At 42.2% G+C, this 15947-nt stretch overlaps 1 protein-coding gene and 1 pseudogene across 1 annotated transcript in view; both read left to right on the top strand.

Annotated features, from left to right (window-relative positions):
• Positions 1 to 15947, top strand: part of RELN (reelin) — a 468247-nt gene that overhangs the window by 87397 nt on the left and 364903 nt on the right. The window lies entirely within an intron of this gene.
• LOC116834184 (small nuclear ribonucleoprotein F pseudogene) lies at positions 1766 to 2095 on the top strand (annotated as a pseudogene).

Here is a 15947-nt window from a genome sequence, read left to right as displayed (position 1 = left end):
TGCCCCAAGAAATATTTGGGGTGCATTTGACCACTCAGTTTTAGACCTTCTTAAAATCAGAGGAATTTTCAAAGCTGACAGTGGGTGGTTCAGCCATTTGGAAAATTCAGCCTCTGCTCTGGGTACCCTAGCTTCCTGGATCTTCTGCATAGTCAACTTCTGGACTTTTCAAAAGGTAGCTCTTGCATTCAGTTATGATACCCAGTTACATGTGTCCAGTTGCTGGTAAATACAAAAAGATAGAGAATAACTTATTGCTCTTATATAAATCCATGGTACGCACACATCTTGAATACTGCATACAGATGTGGTCTCCTCATCTCAGAAAAGATATACTGGCATTAGAAAAGGTTCAGAGAAGGGCAACTAAAATGATTAGAGGTTTGGAACGGGTCCCATATGAGGAGAGATTAAAGAGACTAGGACTTTTCAGCTTGGAAAAGAGGAGACTAAAGGGGGATATGAAAGGGGTATAAAAAATCCATGAGTGGTGTGGAGAAAGTGAATAAGGAAAAGTTGTTTACTTGTCCCCATAATATAAGAACTAGAGGCTACCAATTGAAATTAATGAGCAGCAGGTTTAAATCAAATAAAAGGAAGTTCTTCACACAGCGCACAGTCAACCTGTGGAACTCCTTGCCTGAGGAGGGTGTGAAGGCTAGGACTATAACAGGGTTTAAAAGAGAACTAGATAAATTCATGGAGGTTAAGTCCATTAATGGCTATTTGCCAGGATGGATAAGGAATGGTGTCCCTAGCCTCTGTTTATCAGGGGGTGGAGATGGATGGCAGAAGAGAGATCACGTGATCATTACCTGTTAGGTTCACTCCCTCTGGAGCACCTGGCATTGGCCACTGTCAGCAGACAGGATAATGAGCTGGATGGACCTTTGGTCTGACCCAGTATGGCTGTTCTTATGTTAACTATTTTTAGACCTAGCAACTAGCAGGGCTCCATAAAGGCTCTGTGTTGTGGTCACTGAGTAATATGAAGAATCATTGCAAGCTCATTGAATACACAAGACATCAGAACTGCAAGTACTGCTTGGATTAGTATGGACAATTAATCACATCAGTCATTTCCCTTCTGAAACTAGTTGCAGAGACATTTTGCAGAAGAGGAAAGTTACGTTGACCAGGATAGCAGGAGAAGCAACTAGTAGAGAGGGCATGTTAAAAATGAACAGGAAATATATTGTACTTAACAACAAAGAACATAGTAATATGTTAGTGATCACCACAACTATATAAGTAGTTGGGTTAAAGTGGATAGCCCATGAGGTTTCAAAAGCTTGTGTTCTCATTGCCATGATTGCTTGGATTCTCTCTGAGACGTCTTTGCCCTAGTCTACCCAAGGACTCAGTTCAACTCTATATCTCACCACTCAAGGAAGTTTATTTGGCATACAGCAAAGCTATGCTGAGTTGACCAGACTGAAACATAGGGGGTGAGTACAAGTTGTACCACACGTCCAAGATTACACAGAAAACGTCTTCCTTTATATATATTTACATATTGCATTGCATTTACTATACATTGCATCACACATTTTGGAATTGGCTTTGTTCCTTAGTAGGAACCAATATCTGTACAGCATGCTCCGTCCATGCACTGTTCATGCATAATATGACCTCGAAGTAGTCTTACATTTAGGCTTGTTTACTAATACCAGGATGCTCCTGCTAATCTTAGCTAGCCATCCTCACTCCATCATACTGTTTGTTATGATAATCTTCCATTCACCTTCCTTATCATGCCTTTCTCTCAGACTCCAGTGGGCGCATGTGCGACCCTGTGACTAATTTTTGTTTTTACTGCTGCCTTGTGCGAGTCCGCATTACCACGAGCTTGCCCCTGAACCCCAAGCCCTTCCTGAACGGGCTGATGGGGAAGCCAGTGATGGTGAAGCTGAAGTGGGAGATGGAGTACAAGGGCTACCTGGTGTTTGTTGATGGCTACATGAACATGCAGCTTGGAAACACAGAAGAATACATAGATGGTGCATTATCAGGGCACCATGGTGAAGTTTTGATAAGATGTAACAATGTCCTGCACATCAGAGGAGTAGAAGAAGATGGAGAAATGAGAGAATAAGTTTGTATATTTCTGGACGATAAAGATCAGTTACACACACACACACACACACACACACACGAAGTTACTTATATGCCAGGCCTAGAAAGTTTAATTTAAGAAATGGTTTTTAGAAGCTACAATCACTAATTTGTACTTAAGGAAAATTAGCTAGATCTGATAAACTTTCAGGGATGGACCAGACTGGCTGACTAGACTTCTTAAAGTACAATATCGACATGTAGCATTTTGCTTTAATAACAAGCAAGGCAGATGTATACATCTGAGATATTTCACAGACAACTAACTTTTCTTAGTGCTCAAGTCTCAAATGTAGTAATAAGAAACATACATATCTTGTTTCAAATAGTATCTGAAAATAAAGCCTGGAACAAAAAGTCACTCTTTCCTTTTAAGGGGTTAGAACAGGGGTAGGCAACCTATGGCACGGGTGCCGAAGGCAGCACGCAAGCTGATTTTCAGTGGCACTCACACTGCCTGGGTCCTGGCCACCAGTTCGGGGGACTCTGCATTTTAATTTAATTTTAAATGAAGCTTATTAAACATTTTAAAAGCCTTATTTACTTTACATACAAAATAGTTTAGTTCTATATTATAGACTTATAGAAGGAGACCTTCTAAAAACCTTAACATGTATTATTACTGCCACGTGAAACCTTAAATTAGAGTGAATAAATGAAGATTCGGCACAGCACTTCTGAAAGGTTGCCGACCCCTGAGTTAGAAGTACACAAAAGATATAAATACAGGCTATGGCACTGTCTCCTATGTGAAACTACATAGGATTACCTCTATATCCTTCCTAGCAAATTTACTTGTATGCATCTCTAAATCTTGAATATACAGGCCAACCAGAAGAGGTGGAATAGTACACTTGCACTTTACATTTTTACTCAAAAAAGTTCTTAGAGGCAGAAAAGCCACATGTTCTATCCCCAAAGATCATTTTAAAGGCAGTCTGTTTATAGCTGGTTAATTTGCTGTGTTAGCTAACTTTCCATGTGGACTAGCCTTGCTACACTGAATTTTGGTTGTAAAATTTGGCAATTGGTGCTGTATATGTGCAGTGATATTGATATTGTAGGTGTTTTGGCATCGTCAAAGCTGAAAGCAGTTTGAATGTAAGCCAATGATTCAAACACATTTCTAATTCACAAAAGGAAGACTGGCTAGCAAAACAATTTCCTGTCCTGTTTGGCTTTGGATTCAAATTGCAGGGGCTCTTCATGGTGAACAAGTCCATTTAGTTGGACTGTGAAGCCATGACACTTGTTATAGACTATGCAGGAGTGTCAGAGTTTTACTGTGATGTTGATGTATTTGCTTAAAAATAGATTGTTTTGAAAAGGATCAAAATTTAATTCAGTCATATTTCCCTCTCCAGTAACATCTGGTGTATAATGCATTAGAGTGTAGGTGGGTCCTTAATTCTGCATGTTTGTTTCAGTGGTACAAGGGGTGGGTGAGTCTTGAAAAAAATCACCAAAAAGCATTATGTAGTTTATGGACAGTCCCTACAATAATTTTTAATAGCCCTTTACATCTGAACTTTACTTTGCAGTATATCAGCTGTTCCATATACAAAAACTATCCCAGTACTTTATCATCCCCCTGCCTGGGCTATTCCTGCATAAGGGACATAGGGAACTGCAAGTTTGCACTCTTGGGCTACCTCTTTACTGCAGAGTTAACTTGTTATCTTATCTACACTTGAGTTAATTCCTCTAAAATGAGAATGGCTATGCTTCAAAACAACATATGAGCTGCACAGAGTGATTATATTAGTTGCACAGAGTGATTGTTATTAGCTGACAAGTTGTTCTAACTCAAGCTGTCGCCTATGCCCCCGATGGGCCAGCCAGCTCGAATTAAAAGCACCACTGCTGTTGAGTTGTGTTGCCCCTAACTCAGATGCTGTCCAAACACAATAGCCCTAAAGTTATAACTCAAGGTAACTGCAGTGGGGACAAGCCCTCAGAATTGCCTTTATTTTTCTCTTGGAGATTTGAGAAGGCTCCATACCGCCAAATGTACTATACTCAGACAGAAGCAGAGATTTTGCTATGATGCTGATTGTCTTGATTCCTGTGATATGATCATTATTTAATTACATTGTATATGAATAAGGTATCAGATACCAACATGGGAAAAATTTACCTGCTATGAATCAGTTTTTTTCTGCAGTTCTGTTATTTATTTCTTGTAAGCAGAAATTGGAGTTTTAAGCTAATACTACAGCAATTTCTTTTAATGTACAGTAAGTAATATGTAATTTGATTAACTAAGAGTTCGCCTATTAGTCAGTTGCTTTTGACCAAGAACTAGTCCTTAATCCTAGCTGTTATATGGTGTTTATCTGATTTTCTCAGGCTTCCCTGTCATGATTCTCTCACATAAGGTAAATACTGCTCATTCCCAGTGAGAATGCTCTTTTACAAGATTCTAGAGATGTTACAAATGTCAGTTAGCTGCTTTGGATTTTGAGAAACATAAACAGAATTATCTATTTCCTCTGATGAAACCAAGTATATATATATGTTTAAGGTTCAGTCTGTGGAATAACTATCAATTTATGTACTACAACTGTTTTCTTTCAACAAATTACTTATTTTTTCATAATAATATTGCAGAAGATAGACCTGTTCAGTGAATCTCTGTTCAGTTAATTTGTTTGAAGAGTTCTTGATGATGCATGACTAGAAAAAAAGGAAAAGTAGCTACTCTTAAGATACTGTAGATTGTTTTAGTATTTGTTGTGGAAATTCACGCTACGTGAAAGCCTCTGAAATCCTCAGGAGGAATGAATCTCAAAATAAAAAGTGGCTTTTCATGTGTTGCCTTATTGAGTTACATTAGGTAGTTTCCCATATATACTCAAGGGCTGAATTCTACCCTACAGTATGTCTCTAGTGAATGACTCAGAAAGCATTTCATTTTGAATTGGTTAATTTGCAATGTCCCACTGAGTCTTCAGTTGGATCAATCGTGAGAGATGGTTTGAGGCTCTTCAGCTTCATTTACTGTAATCTTTCACAAATCCTCACCATATTTTGCAGGAAACACAAGCCTACTATAATTCTCCTTTATTACTGTAATTTAAGGATCTATGCACTCAAGATGGCAACTTGTATAATATTTGGGAGACAATTTCACTGATTTGATGAGAATTTACAGATTAATATCTACACTTGTGTTCCTAAAGTGGTGTGCCATAAGTAATCTACATGAAAGAGACATCAGTGTAATGTATGTATTGGACAGTATCTCAGATATATAAAGCCTGCTAACCCTAAGCGCACAGTGATGGAAGATGGAGCATATTGATTCGTTGGTTAGTATTTGAATGGATAATATTCTGGCCAAAGGCAGGTTGGTAGAAAATACTAATAATTACCATATGGGCTTTAAAAGAACAATGTTTACTATTTAAGTCCCACAAACATATCCCAACATTTAAGAAATCAATTAAACAAGGGGGTCTTTTTTGTAAATCACTACATAGTATTGTGAACTGTAACAAAATATCCTGCTCTGTTTTGTTGATTTTCATTGTCTGTTTAATCGACACTTTCCTACATGATTTACTAATGAAACAAAATGTGCTCTGGTGTACTTGTCACAGTACAAAACCTCCTGGAGGCAAACAAAGGCACCAGGGAAGAAATATGTCAAATCTGGAGTAGTGCCCCTGATAAAAATGAGATATTGCCCACTGGTAGCTTTTCAGAGGTAACAATGCTGAGACATAAGTAAGGTTTTATGTCTTCCACAAACCATAAACAAAGATCAGAGATGTAGTGTTTTTCAAGCATTTAATATAATTTCTAAGTCTAGAAAAAATTGCACTTTAATACATTAAATCTCAGTCCAATTTATTTGCAAGTTAATTTTCTTAGGGTACCCACTGTTAAAATTTACAATTTGGTCTTGTGTTTTTAACTGTGTTACCATTACGAGGGACTACTTTATTTCAGCAGTTGAATCATTTAGGAAGGCAAGTGTCAACAGTGCAGTAGGTTGTAAATAAGATAGAAATTACAGTCATCAAGACAAAGTAACATGGGTTCTTCACAGATAATTTTTCTATTTTTGTGCCCTAAGGACAAAGAAAAAATCCCTTAGCTTTTCAGGAAGGCAGTGTAATGAAGTAATCTTTCTTAAAAGTTAAGGGTTTTTTTTTTAAATGGTCAAACTGGGAAATATAACTGGACAGGAAAATAGTGTTATCCTCCTAACGAAGGAGACACATCGCTGCATTATATTCAGCAAGAAAGCATCATGTAGAAACATTTATTTCATAAGATCAAATTAGACAATATTTAGGAGTATTATTGTGAAGAATTGTCATTTTGTGGCTGTTGCAATTATATTTGCTTTCCCTCTGTTCTCCCCCCCATCAATTATGTTCAGACTTAACAAGAAAATATACTTTCAGTTCTAAAATAGTTCTTATTTTTGGCTAGTGGTACTTTATATACATATATTAAACATGTGTTGTACAACTCATGTTAACTCTGACATTCTGTGCAGAATTTGAACTTTTTGTTAAAAAAAATAAGTTTTAAGGCCTATGTGATCACAGTGGAAACCTTCTGAATATGAGTGGATGGCATCTGGATCAACACAGCACCTGAAATGATCACTCTGAGAGGTGTAAACTAACTCTATTCCTCCTAATGAGCTATTAATGCTGAATCCTGATCATCATTTAGCTAGCTGACTGCTGCTAATTTTAACAGCCATATCTAGCTAAAATGCTAATTGGGTATGATTAGTTATCATGGGCCCAACAGATCTACATTTCCTGGGTCAGTATTAGAAAAAGCTATACCCTTGTCACAGGGCTTAGCAATCTGCTGATACTACTGCTCTACTGGCTACTCTGACATCCACTCTGGTGGGAGGCCCCTCTTCCCTGAGCCATGTGAGCTGGGAGAAGAAGAGTTTCGGAGATGAGCCAGGCCCTTGTGCCAAGGAAACCAAAGTTGGCAGGAGAACACAGAAGTAGCATTTCTGCAGCAACCCCCTGCCCCAGCAATGATCCCTCTTCCACTCTCTGAACCCCTGCATCCCAGCCCAGGGCACTCTCTGTAGCAATGTGGCAACTCACTGGTGCGGTGCCTCCTGCTGCTTGTCTCAGGAATTAGCTCTCCAGCCTAAGGAGTGCCCTCTCCAGGCCAGTGTCCCACTTGCCACTGGCCCTGTGTCCCTCCTAGACTCCAGTGCCCCTTAACCTTGGGTGCTGCCTCACAGATCTGGGTCTCCCCTCCCTGGGGAATCCCCAACAAGGGCCATCCTTAGCCATAGGCAGAATAGGCAGCTGCCTAGGGCACCACTAGGTCTGGGGGCACCGCTCTGCTGGGATCCCGGACAGACGGGAAGCAGTGGAGCGTGTAAGGGCAGGGCTGCTGGGTCCTAGAGAAAGCCGAATGCAGCACAGTCTGAGGGAGGGGATTGGCTGCTGGGGTCTCCCCCGTCATGAGGTGAGGGAAGCTTGGCGGCTCTGGCAGTATCCTTTGTTGTCCCCTATAACATCCATTCTTTGCCCCCCTGCCCCACGGAACACCCCACCTTTCTCCCTCCCCCCATGGAGCACCCCTCTCTCCCCCCTCCCCTCCCTGGCTGCCTGCTGAGGAATGAAAGTGAAAGTAATTCACTTCCTCCGCAGGCAGCCAGGATTGGGATGGTCACACAGGACTGCGCTGGGGATAGCCAGATAGCAGCATGTGCAAAAAATCAGGACAGGGGGTTGAGGTAGGGTGAGCATGTGTCCCACTTTTATAGGGACAGTCCCAATTTTGGGGTCTTCTTCTTATATAGGCTCCTGGTGCCTATGTAAGACAAAGCCCCGAATATTGGAACTGGGCCTATAAAATCAGGACATCTGGATCTGGTCACCCTAGTTAGGGAGCGCGTCTCTCCCCCGGGCGGAGCTGCACAGGGCAGGATGAGCTGCTGTGGCTCCATGGGTGCCCTGTCCCTGAGATAAGATGCTGTGCTAACTTCACCATGGTCTGTTGGGCTGGCGGTGGTGCCCATTGGCGTGTGATCGGACCTGAGGGTTTGCTGCAGCTGTTGCCACTCTGCACTCCAAGAGGTGGATTTTGGGGTCCTGCAATTTTCCACCTATCTCCTCCTCTACTGCAGCTGTTGGACCAGCAGGCTAGGGGGTGAGCCAAGCATGAAAGCATTTAACAAATTTGTTTGCCAAAAATGCTTGCTAACAATCCTGAATTCAATTTCAATTTTAAAAAAAATCAATATCTTAGCTAAAAACAGAAAATTAAGTTGTTGACAATTATTTGTGACAAGTTTGGTATGAGGAAGGTAGTGGGCCAGTTTTCATCAGAGAAACAAAAAATGTTGACTGACTTTCCTGTAGCCCTGTTACTGCTAAATAGAGCCCTCCAACAACTGTAATATGCTCATCTCCTTACTAGTGTATAGAGCAGGGGTTCCCAAACTTTAACAGCCCGCAAACCCCTTTCACTAAATTGTGAAATGTCATGAACCCCCTCCTAAAAATGAATATTTTCAGGGATTTAAGTTTAAATTTCCTCAGTGTGATGGATGCCCGAACTGCCCGCCCCGCTCTTCCTGGGGATCAGGCTGGGGTTCGGGCTGCCGGCTCCCCAGCTGACAGGGGCAGGGCTCAGGCTGCCAGCCCCAACTACCCAGTCCCACTCTTCCTGTTACTCGGGCTGCCAGCCCCGCACAGTGCACTGGAGTTCAGGTTGCCGGCTTCCTTGCTGACCGCTGGGACTTGGGCTGCCAGCCCCAACTGCCTGGCCCCACTCTCCTTGGGGCTTGGGCTACCAGCCCCACGCGGAGCGCTGGGGTTTGTGCTGCTGGCCCCCGCGCTGACCGCTGGAACTTGGGCTGCCAGCCCAAACTGCCCGGCCCCACTCTCCCTGGAGCTCGGGGTGTCGTCCTGCAACCGGGTCCCACCTGCTGTCTCCAATGCCTGGGGTCCTCTGGCCGCCATTAGTGAAATTTTTTTGGTGAACACCCTGTAACGTTCTGTGAACCCCAGTTTGGGAACCACTGGTATAGAGCAGGAGTCGGAAACCTACAGCACACGTGCCAAAAGTGGCATGCCAGCTGATTTTTGATGGCACACAGCAGTGAGCTGAGCAGCTCAGCTCACCGCTGCTCTGGGGTTCCGGCTGCTGCCCCATTGCCAGCCGGGGTCCCGGCCGCCGGCCCCACTCAGCACCCGCTGCTGGCCTGGGGATCCCCAAGGAACCCCAGGCTGGCAGCAGGCTAAGCAGGCTGGTGGCTGAGACCCCAGCTGAGCCACTCAACCCACTGTCGGCCTGGGGTTCCATTCACTCAGCTCGTAGGTGGGCTGAGCGGGACTAAATTCAATGAAATAGGAAAACAAGAGGAACTAATGACAAAGTGCAAGAACCTAGAGAGCCTCTTGAAGCACGGTGATAGTTTCAATTTAAAGGGACTTGAACTATACGAAGAATTGAATACATTGTCATCAGTGTTGCCACATTCAAAGTCAATGATGGGCATTGTACAGTTTATTCATACCAGCAAACTTGTTGATATATATATATATATATATATATATTATTATATTATAATAATATATATATATATATATATTAATATATATTATATATATATCTAATTAGGTACATGCCATCATATCATACAATGCCGGTACGTAGCATTCAAGAGAACTGGAGTTTCTCGAAAACTAAAGCTCATTAAAACTATCATCTCCTCTACAATGAGTTCAGGAACGCTTGACTGGTCTTGCTAGCCTTGCAATCAAACAAGATATACTTTATCTTTGTCATACGATGACATTACTGATTTTGCAGCCAAAAAAGCCAGAAAGATTGCTTTAATGAAAAAAAAATCCTTGTTTCAATACTTCTTCATATACATTTCCAATAAATGTTGACCAAATTAAAAAAAATTATGATTTGCGTAATCTGTCAAATCAGAATTTTTTCTATAGTGCTGCTACTTTAGTGCTAGTCCATCAGCATTACAGTGTGCTTCATTAAGTTAAACTGGTTTTAATAACGTGCATGTGGCAAGTTTTCCAATACTGTAAGCTTATGTTTGTGTTGCTCAGAGCAAGTCAGACACAGGGGCACCAGTTTAATAATCCCGCCTAGGGCACCATAAATCCTAAGAATGGCCCTGTCCCCAACCCTCTATCCCCATGTCACCTCAGTCTAGGGCTACTGCCAGTCTCCATCTAGCCCCCGCTCACTGGGGCAGACTGCAGTGTATAAGCCATTCATCATTGGCAAAGAGGGGTTTGGACCTGCTGCCTTTGCCTAACCCTGAGCTGCACCTCTGCAACCCCAGTACACTTCCCGGCTTTCAGCAAGGCATGCAGCCTGGGGGTTTTTCAGACTGGAGCTTCGCAGCTCCTCTGGCCTTCCCACAGCCCTGCTCCACTCCAGGTACCCTTTTCTCCAGGCAGCCCCATCCTTCTCTCTCCAGCAAGAGAGAGACTTTGCCTGAGCTCCTGGCCCACAGCCTTTTATAAGACCAGCTGGGGCCTGATTGGAGCATCAGCTGAGGCTTTTTCCCTAATCAGCCCAGCCTTTGGCTCACAGCCCCAGCCCTCTCCCAGGGCCAGCTGTAACCCTTTCAGGCTCGGAGCAGGTGACCACCCTGCTACACCCTCCTAGACCCCAAATCCTTCATCCCTGGCTTCACCCCAGAGCCTGCACCCTCAACCCTCCAAGCCAGCCCAGTGAAAATGACTGAGTGAAGGAGGATGGGGAGTGCAAGCGATAAAGGGAAGTGGGGATGGAGTGAGCAGGGGGTGGGGCTGCCGAGAAGTGGCGGGGCCTCGTAGGAGTGATATGGCAGGGTGCAGGGCAAGGGTGTTCGGTTTTGTGCAAGTAGAAAATTGGCCACCCTATGGACAGCTTGTGTGGAATCAGGAGCGGCGCGAGGGTTTTTGGCGTCCTAGGCGCAGGGCCGGCTCGCCGGTTCTGCGGCTCCGGCGGACCTCCTGCAGGCGTTCCTGCGGACGGTCCGCTGGTTCCGCGGCTCCAGTGGACCTGCTGCAGGCGTGCCTGCGGATGCTCCACCGGAGCCGCGGGACCAGCGGACCGTCTGCAGGCATGCCTGCGGCAGGTCCACCGGAGCAGTCTGCCGCCCTTCCGAATCCTGGTGCCCTAGGCGACCGCCTGGGTCGCTTAAATGGAAACGCCAGCCCTGTGTGGAATGACATAGCCAGCTTTCTGATTTGCCAACAAATGGTGAAGAAATAGGAGCGTTAAAAGTATCATATTAAGTTAATCAGTTAGACAAAGTTCAGGTTGTTTGCAGACCTGTTTTCAGCAAAACCCAAAGAAGCTGAGGCCAAAGTTCAGAGGCAAGTAATTGACTAGGAATTTTCAGATCCACTTTGTTCCAAGTTTCATGTGGGGAACTTATCAAAATTGTTTGTTTTGATAGTTTTAAAATCAGTTTTATTTGAATTCCCCATTGTTAAAAGTGAGGCTGGTAGTGACAGCTGGGAGAGCTGATAGCTAAGTTTGCCAAACACTTTCTGTTACAAGACCTGTTTTCAGTTGCTTATAACCTTACCTAACTTGAACTGTTCAAGCTGAAATTAATCCCCCCACACAACCAATCATCTGTTTGAGAAGCAGAGATTTGAAATTTGAGGGTTAGTTCTAGGGTTTGGGGGATGCCTTTTGCTGTCCTCATGAAAACGCACCCAGATATGTCTGTTATAAGTCTCTGAAAATTGCCATTTACACATGTTCGTTTTAGGCTAGCTGCTAAATTCTCTGAGTATTACATCTGCAGTGAGTGTACTCCAGCCTCGTGGAGCTTTTACATGCCAACTGCACAGAGCATGCTCCCATGGCCAAAAGTCCCCAAATTCCTTGGGCTCTCTAATTTATGGGAGAAACCTAACTTTTAGATGCAGTTGTGGGGGTGAGCTGCCATCTCATATGTACTGATCAGTAGTCACCAAGCTGTGCCTCGTCTTTAGAAGAGTATAGGTCAATGAGTTCTGATGGCCCACTATTGCAAAGGTCTGTTCTGTCAGGCTTTATTCCTTCTTACAATAAGGATGAGGAAGAAAGATCCATCCTCTCAGTGATGGAACTGGATGTATTCTGCAATAATTTATGAATATTGTATATTGACCTTGCTATTGGGATGTTTACTGAGTGAATGTATTGGTTTAGTTTAATAGCTGCTTTACGGAAAAAATCAGGAAGGGAAAAGAACGGCTCGAGTTGAAGCCAGTTGAAGGTTAAGAGACAAGAAATTCCAGGCTTTTTGATCACTATATACACCACTGGTCAGACTCCCGAAGAGAACGGCAGGTGTTGAACACAGTCAGACCTGCTGAGTAAGCATGGTTGATATACAAGGTACTATAGCCCAGTGCCTGAGTTGGGTGGGAGAGCTGAAACATTCCACCCCAGAAAAGGTAAAGGCATGAGATCTGACACTTGCGGGGTTGCACTGAGAGAGACCAGCAAGAGGATGGATATGCAGCTAGCCCTGTTAAGTGTGACACTCTGATAATCAGGAGGTGGGATATGTTTGAAATCCCATAGCTAGAAGAATTTAAAACTAGTTTGGATGAAACACTCAAAAATATTATGCCTAAAAATCCTAAACATGTTGGCCATGGAATGGACCTAGCCCACCAAGTCTAATTCTTAAGATTCAGTCATAAAGTGTGCTTTGGAGCACAAAGCTTTCCGTTAACAATGGACTTCTTTTTAAATCACTACCTATACTATACGATCATTTACAAAAGGATGTCTGTTCCTGAGAGTTTTATTTTATTTTCTCTTCCCATATCTGATCTGGAATTGCTTTTGCATATTTGGGATTGCTGGTATTAAGTCTTAATATGTTTCTAGCAGAGGTATGAAATGCAGCATAACTTTATTTTCTGCCCTCTTGTTTTCCTTAACCGATTGTGTGCTATGCTGGATGGAAATAGCAGCATAATACTAGGGGTTTCTGTTTTTAGTAAATGTCCCTTAATACAGATAATACAGCCAAAAGGACATTATAGCAGATATATATAGTATTCCTCACTAATGAGAACGTTAGCAGCAGTGCTGTGAAATGGTGAGGGTTTGATTGTTTTCCTGCTGGGTTTTGTTTGTTTTTGCTTCCTTTGGTGTGAAGATTTTTGTTATTACTTTCAAGTGAGAGGGTGGGAGGTGTCCTATTCTGTGGGTTTTCTCCTTAGTGTTTACTGTTCTATTTTCAGTGGTCTGAAAGCCAATCTGATAAGTACCTCAGTATGCATAACCAGTATTCAAACACTGTTTCCTCCAGTAAACTGCTCATTTAAATACTAACAAATACATGATTGATTAGTAAAAGTAATACAGTTCAAAGTTAATAAAAGTGTCAGCATTGCAGCTATGGGTAACCAGAATGCACTGAACTCTGGCCACTCCTCCTTTGGCCCTCTCACATCTGCCCAGGTGTAGAAGTCAGAGAGGATAGGTCCACACTGCAATTAGACACATGCGGCTGGGTGTCTTAGAGCCTGGACTTCAGCTCAAGCCTAAACATCTATGTCACAATTCAACAGCCCCTTAGCTCGATCCTGAGTCAGCTAGCACCAGCCACAGGTTTTTAATTGCAGTGTAGACATACCCCTCCAGACTTTGGGGAGGTTTCTGCTCCCACTGTACTGCCTGAGCATTGGAAAATTTATTGCTCAGAGCAGAAAATTACTACATAAACACTGTGAAATTTATCGGTTCTCAGTTACAGATGCGGGGGGGGGGGAACCCAACAATATATTTTAGGCTTATTAAGGCAGAGTAATTATGGCGCTTTCACACTGTGTTCTGATCTGTACTCACCTACAGAAGTTCATGTGAAGTGGGCAGTGAAATTGTTTTCTCAGCCCATACTTTCAGGAAGAGAACTCCTGAAAATTGTCAGTTTCAATAGAAGTTGCTCCACTGAACCAACCAATACATATTTTTCACTACACTCTTCCACTCCATCTTTTTTCCCCGCTTTGTCTTAAATACATGGGACCAGATTCACAGCTGGAGTAAAATAGCACAGCAGTTTTCCCTCACTGAGAATCTGGCCATTTGCTGCCAATAGTGGTGCTGATTCAACAGGCTTTCTTCTGGCATTTAATTTCAATTTTGTAACTGTTTGGGAACTTTTAAATATTTTCCCTTTTCTCACAAGGGGAAAAATATCGTACTCGTTATTAAACTACACCAGTGTCCATCTTTCAACTGAATTGATGTGAACTACTGTGTAATCTCCTTCTTTTCAGTATGCGTTATGCTATATCATGTTTAAATCCTTTGTCTTTGAGAATAATCTTATAGAAGTGGTGAACTGTATTTGGGAACTGACCTCAATGTATCTGTAACATATCTGAAGGTACAAAAGATAAGGTAGAAAAACTAGAAATCATTTACTGCTATTAGTAGACCTGATCCAGCAAGTACTTACATTTATAATAACAACTAGCTCTTACACAGCTTTTTTCACCTGTAGATCTCAAACATTTACTTATGTGAGTGGTACATTATCTTCAGTGGGGCTACTTCTGTGACTAAAGATTACTCACATAAATGAGACTTGTCGGATCAGTCCCAAAATGAATGTTTTCAGCCATCAGCACTGATTTAATTTAAAATTATCTTTCAATCACATATTTCAAGAGTAATTTAATTGGAAACAGCCAGTGTTGATTTAGGAGAGAGAAGTTTATCTTGGTAACTCTCTAAAGTTCTTTAAAGATATTATTGTGTTAGTTGGTGAGGGATCTGCTGTGGGTATTATATACAGTACATATTTTCAAGTTGACTTTTAGATAGGTTGTGATAAGGAATCATGGAATAAGGATAAAGTAACTTGTTGAACAGAAAACTAGCAGCGAAACAAGAAACAAGGAGTGGCTGTAAATGATAAATTCTCTGGTTGGAAAGAGGTTGCCAGAGGGGTACCTCAGGGATTGCTTTTAGGACCATTACAGTGTACATAATTCATTTGGATGCGAATATCAAAACATCAAAATTAGTGGATTTTATCAAATTTAGACTTATAATAAGGAACAATGCAAGCTCATAAAAGATCCGAGTCCCCTCTTAGGTTGTTGAGCCAGTAATGGTAATGTTGGCAAATACATAATGTGTCTGTGGGCAAAAGACCAAAATAGAGATGTTACCAGGGGGAAACTGCTGCCAGTAACTATTATATTTGTTTACAATAAATTAAAAAGAGACTTAGGGTTTTGTAGGTAAAACCTCAGAGCAATCATCCCAGCCAGTCAAACAAGGCTACATAAAGGGAAAACAGAATAATGGGCTATGTCAACAAACAAAATACAACCAAAGAAGTGATAGTTACTCTCTATACAACACTAGGGCAAAGCACAACTAGAATACTGAGTTAAGCTGTGATCATCTTTTTGTAGGATATTATTGCTGTAGCACAAATCAGGATGATTGTAGGGTTCAAGAATACTTGCCATGTGAAAAGGTTAGTGACGTTTATCCTCACTGAGGAAAGAAGATTTCCAAGCAATTCTCTGCTTACAGCAAAGGAGAAGTTACTTTGGGGTTCCTTACTGTCAATGTACTGAAAGGTTTGGTTAGATGGATTCCCATGCTTAATTGGTGTGGGTCAGTATCATAATGATAGCCAAGACTATGATCCGGGGCCTAATCTCACTTTGATTAAGACGGGAGAGATTCTAGAAGACTGGAAAAGGGCAAATATAGTGCCTATCTATAAAAAGGGAAATAAAAACAACCCAGGAAACTACAGACCAGTTAGTTTAACTTCTGTGCCAGGGAAGATAATGGAGCAAGTAATTAAAGAAATCATCTGCAAACAC

Source organism: Chelonoidis abingdonii, chromosome 1, assembly GCF_003597395.2.
Source record: "Chelonoidis abingdonii isolate Lonesome George chromosome 1, CheloAbing_2.0, whole genome shotgun sequence".
Classification (NCBI taxonomy): domain Eukaryota; kingdom Metazoa; phylum Chordata; order Testudines; family Testudinidae; genus Chelonoidis; species Chelonoidis abingdonii.
The sequence above is the reverse complement of the archived record's forward strand: the minus strand, read 5'-3'. Positions and strand labels throughout refer to the sequence as shown.